Raw genomic sequence first — 6,000 nt, 5'->3', positions numbered from 1 at the left:
GGAATGAAGGGGAGGGTGGGGAGCTAGAGGTCACAGGGGTGGGGGTGGGGAAGCACAAAGCTGGTTAAAGGTGCAAGGTCTTGGTGGGGGAGGGGAGGGACAGCATCACGTAGGAAAGTGGGGTTTTGCATCTGGGGGACCCGAAGGCTGGGGTGTCCCTGAAAAGAACAAGGAACACAGGACAAGAAAGCAGGGACTCCTGCTCTGGGTCTCGCCCTGCAGCAGAGCCAAGTTCTGCAAAAACGGAGGGCGTGTTCCCTGCCCCTAAAGAGCTCGCAAATTAGTTGTGACAACCATTCACGCAGCAGTTCGTACAGCAAATACTTTCTGAAGAAGCGTGCCGACATCTGCACTGGGGAACTCGTCCGACTAGCAACCCAGCCAGAACTTGACACACAGCCCCTGCAGGCAGGGGTGCGAGGGCGAGCTGCGGGCGGGGATGGACCCGGGAGAGTTACGACGCGCGCTCGCCTCTCGCCGGACAGAATCAAGTACCCGCGCCTCTCTTCCTTAAACATCGTTAATTCCCGACGCCCTGGTCCCTTGCTGGCTCAGCCCCCAGGAGCAGCAGGCCACAGCCATAACTTTGCAAACTCAAAACATCCACTCAGGGAAGATAAATTCTGCTTCGGGGAGGACCCTCTGGGAAGGGCTGTTACAAAGACACACCCAGGGCGGCTGGATACAGAGGGTAGCTACATACTTGAGTTGCAACTTTCATAATACCTTAGTCCCTGGTTTTGCCTTTTTAGTAAAATTGTAAAATTGTACCGTCACTAATTATTTATATTATATTCTCTACATCAAAGTATAGTGTTTTCTGTCTCCTGCTGGGACAGATCACCTTCCTCCAGTTTAAAATGGTAGGAAAAGATGTGGAGGGAGGTGGCTGGTGACCAGATTTCTTTTTTTTTTTAAGTTAGTAATTTTTTTTTTATTGAAGTATAGTCAGTGTACAAAGTTGTGTCCATTTCTGGTGGACAGCGTAATGTTTCAGTCATACATGAACACGCATACATGTTTTTTCATATTCTTTTTCATTATAGGTTACTATGGAATATTGACCATAGTTCCCTGTGCTAGACGGTAGAACCTTGCTGTTTATTGATAATGCATTTCTTTTTTTTTTTACAATTAAAAAATTTTTTTATTTGGGGAGAGGTAATTGGGTTTATTTATTTTAATTTTTTTTTAATGGAGGTACTGGGGATTGAACGCAGGACCTTGTGCATGCTAACTAAGCATGCGCTCTACCACTGAGCTATACTCTCCCCCTTTGATGATGAATTTCTTGAAGACGGTTGGTGGCTTCATCCAGAAGGACCCGTTCCCTCCTCTGTCTCCCCACCTCAAGCAAAAGGGCCCTTGGACTAGAGCAGAGGTGGTGGGGAAGTTCCGAAGTTGCATAAAAAGTGTCCCCTGGAGCTGGGATGTCCTAAGTTCTGGGTCTTGACAGGAGACCCCTGAGGGTGGAGGGTGGTTGCTATTTGGGAAGGTGGAGTGTGGCCTTCCAGGGCCTGACAGGGCCATCATGCCAGGGTTTCCTCTGGGCCAGAAATGGTGGCGGGGAGAAGCGCATCTAAAGAGCTACATCCTGGGAGCTCCCTCCAGGAGCGGGTGACCCTGACAGACAGCTCTGGGTTATACGCCCCGAAGCAGGACCGGAGCGGGTGGCTTGTCAGCCGGCAGATGAGCCATCTCCTTGAGGAGCAGGGAGGATTTCCAATAATTCTGAAAAATCCCCATGAGAGGAAGAGCCTAGTTTGGGGCACCATTCAAATACGAGGACCCCCATTCCAGACCACTGTGCACTAGAAGGGGGAGAACATATCCCATCTGGGGCTCCCAGTGGGGAGGAGGCAGGACCAGGGGACAGGACCGCCTGCCCTTTCTCCCCTGTAGGTTTCAGAGGCCATGGGGGGGGGGGAGGTTTAACTTGAATAAGAACTGAGCATCTTTGGTACCTGAAAACAAGATTGCTCCTTTGTCTCTGGAAGGGACCAGAAAGCTCTGGAAGCTGCATGAGTTCTTGGGAACAGGGGCCAACTGAGCAGATGGGAAAGGCACCAGTGGGGAAGAGAATTATTTCCTTATGGCAGCCTAAGTCCAGCTGATTCCGCAAACCAGTTACAAATACTAGGGATAAACTGGGAGTTCGGGATTTTGTGGCTACACACTACTGTATATAAAATAGATAAACAACAAGGCCCTACTGTCCAGCACAGGGAACTATGTTCAATACCTTGTAATAGCCTAGAGTGAAAAAGAATAGAAAAGGAAAATATAATATATGTATACAACTGAATTGCTGTGCTGTGCATCACAAATTAACACAACATTGTAAAGCAATTATACTTCAATACAAAATAAATTTTAAAAAAAATACTAAACAGGTGAACGTAGTTTCTAAGAAAAGAGACAGGACTCCAAAGTTCAAAGATAAAGCGCACCTGCTCCCAGGTCGCCCCTGAATCCACGCTGGTGGCCAAACTCAGGTCCAGACCTGCCTCACCACCCAGGGTGCCCATCACGGGGCTGGGGTCCAAAACATCAGCCCCTGCCATCCTGGACACCTTTGATTCAGGTCCTGACCCACTGTATGCTGCACAGACACCACATGTGGTCCATCTGGAGAGAGGAGACAGACTGGGCTTCAAACCTTGTGTGCCGGAGGGAGAATGGGGTCTATTTCAGGCGTAAGCCGGGGTGGTGCTGCTCCAACTATCCGTCATCAAAGACCTAATGGGGTTTTTCTTTCCAGTCTGGCGAGGAACTCCCTTTTTTGTAGAATACAATAAAGATGAGTTGTCAGGAAAAAAAAGTGAATAAAAGCAAAGCATGCGAAATGCAAGCTCAAAATTTGTCTTATGAGATTCAACAGACATTACATCACCCCATCGAATTGCCATGTCTACACCTATTTTGCATGTCCGGGGACAGGACTCCGCGGATCGTGCTCTGAGCAGCACTAGCCAGGTCAGTTCAGCGGTGGCCACCACTCACTCCTCAAGCAGCTGGTCACTGAGACACACAGCACTGGACAGACCGAGGCTGTGTCTTTCCTTCCTCCTTCTGGGCTCTCGGGCTCCTTGAAGCAACTTCTGATGAGGGCTGTCTCTGGAGCAACAGTCTTCCGGGGCTCCTGCAGCATCAGCTCCAAGCCCCGATTCTCCCAGTGTTCTCTGCCCGGACCCCTCTTCCTGACTCTGCACATCCCATTCTCCGCATTCTCTGGGGCCCGACTTCAGTGCCCCCTGCCCTCCCTTTGCCACCCTCCTGGATAGCACTGCTCTCAGGGGAGCTCATTCGTGCTGCTCTGATTTCACACTGTAAGTCCTACCCATCTCTGTGGTCGCTGACATCCACGTCTTCCCTTCCCTATGAGTCTGTAAGGTGCCTGGGGACAGGATTCAATTCTGCCTTATATTTGCCACCTTCATAATAGGGGGGGCCAGTGGTAACCCAACAAAGTTGGCTTTGACAAGTGACTAAGAACAACAGAACCCTCTCCCTCCATCGGATGGAGCAGGCTGGGCAGAGAGAAATGGCTGTTTGTTTGTTCTTCCCACCTGGAGTGCCAGTAAGTTCCAGACCCCAATGCCCCCTGGCCAGGGAAATCCCCATAGTGCTAAGGAAAGCAGTTGACAGGGAAGGGGACCCTTTGGAAGGGCTCTGTGCCTCTCGAAGCTCTTCGGAAAATGAGGCCACCAGCTATCTTCTGCCTCAGTCAGGCAGGACGTTTCTTTCATCTCCCTCAGGCCTCTTCCTGCCCAGCAGGGTCTCAGAGCCCAAGGCCAGTAGGCCCAAGCTGGGGAAGGGACAGACGGAGGATGCGTCTGCTGTGTGTGAAAGGAAGCACTTTTGTTTAGAGTCTCGTGTGCGTGGTGGGCACCAGGCTTGATTACAGGGTGATGAGCTGTGGAAGGAATGTACCGCCCGGGCTGGAAAACAATTGTGGCTGGTTTTTGTTCCTGCATCCAAGGATGCACCAGGAATGGGGGCAGGGGGGGCAGGTGGAACATGCTACATTTTACACCTACGGGAACAGCCCACATCCCCATGTCCCTGGAAGAGGCTGCCATTCCTCCAGCGCTGCTGCAGTGGCCCAGCCAAACATCAGCACATCAGGCTTGGGTACCCTCAAGTCAAAGGCAGGCTGAACGGGGCAACTGAGAAACGTGAGGAGGGCTTCGCCAGTGTAAAGGAGGTTGACTGACCTTCTACAGTGAGGACAGGTTCCCCGAGGGTGGCCCAGCCTGTAGGAGGGTCCCTGCTGCATCACACCTCAAAGCCAGAGTCCCTGAGCCAAAGGTTGTATCTGGCTATGAAGGGATGCTGAGAAAGCAAGGAAGACAAGGAGAGAGCTTGGAAAAGACAGGAAGACTGAGCGTTGGCGTGGGAGGAGCCAGAGGGAGAGCCAGGAAGGAAGATGATTTTTGTTTTGCTTTTGAATTTCTTTCATTGAAAAATATTGGACATTGAAATATATTAGACCGCTGTGTAAATTTCAGGTGTGCGACATGTTGACTTGATTGCCATTTCAGCAATAATCAGCACCTCAATCACGTCACATAATTATAATTTCTCTATGATGGGTGGAATAATTAAGATCTAGTCTTTTGGCGAGTTTAATGATTATAATACAACATTTTTGTCTATATTTACTATACTGTGCATTAAATCTCTAGAGCTTAGAACTCATTCTAAGTTTGTACCCAAAGCTCATTGCAAATTTGTGCCCTTAAACCTCTGTCCTATCTCCCCCAACACACACAGCAGGCACGGACGGTGAGAGCATTGTGCCAAGTGAGGTGAATCACACAGAGAGACGAAGGCTGTGTTATCACTGAAATGCTGAATCTAAAAAAGCCAAACTTGCAAAAATGGAAGGTGATTAAAAGAAAAAAATGTGGAAAAGAGAAAAGACAGGGAAAAAATGAGTAGACAAAAAAGGGAAATAAAGAAATCTTAAAAGCTGGGGGGTAGAGATGGTATATCCGAAGTAACATTTGTGGCAACAGTTTTGGAGAGCCTCGTGGATTGATGGATACTGTTGCTTGGATACATGTCCCCTTCAAGGTGGGGCCCCTGGTCCAAGCTCCCTCTTCTCCCACCAGGGAGGAGCAGGGCCCTGTGGGTAAAGTTGTGAGCTTCTCAGTGATGCCCAAGGCAGTCCTGCCCTCTTCCTCCTCCCAGCACAAGTCCCAGGGCTGGGGGCCCAGGGAGGTGAGTTCAGGGTTCCACTCCAGCCCAGCAGGAGGGCTGGGAACCAGCATCATCTCACAGAGGACATCTGCTGAGCTGGCTAGAAAAGTGTGTATGTTCGTGTTCTGTGACTGTGTTCGTGTGTTGCATGTGTGTGTGTGTGCATGAATGAGTGTGAGTGTCTGTGTGGAACCAGAGAGGAGGAGCTTGCCCACCAGGGTTGGAAAATCTCACCACTGCAAGTCCTGATTACTTTTGCTCTGGGCGGAGCTGTTTTCCGCTTGTAAGCCCCAGTGCGGTGAGTGCAAGGAGGTGGAAAAAACTTGAAACTCTATACTTAACTAAACAACTCTCCACTTCCCCCTGCATCCCCACCCCTGGCAACCACCATTCTACTTTCTGTCTCTATGAACTTCACTCTTCTAGGGACCTCCTACAAGTGGAATCATACAGTATTTGTCTTTTTGTGACTGGCTTATTTCACGTCACAGAACATCCTCAAGTTTCATCTGCGTTGCTGTATCATGTGTCAGGATGGCCTTCCTTTGTAAGGCTGACTAATATTCCATTGTACGCACATACCATGCTCTGTTTACCCACTCATCTCCCTTTGGCTATTGTGGATAACGCTGCTGTGAACATGGGTGTAAAAATCCCCACAAGACCTCACCTTCCATCCTTTTGAGAACCTACCCAGTAGTGGAACCGCATGGATCATATGGTAATTCTATTTTTCATTTTTTGAGGGACCGCCACGTTATTTCCCACAGCAGCCGTGCCATTGTATGTTCCTAC

The sequence above is a fragment of the Vicugna pacos genome, chromosome 26 (genome assembly GCF_048564905.1).
Source record: "Vicugna pacos chromosome 26, VicPac4, whole genome shotgun sequence".
Lineage (NCBI taxonomy): Eukaryota > Metazoa > Chordata > Mammalia > Artiodactyla > Camelidae > Vicugna > Vicugna pacos.
This window is presented reverse-complemented; position numbering follows the sequence as displayed.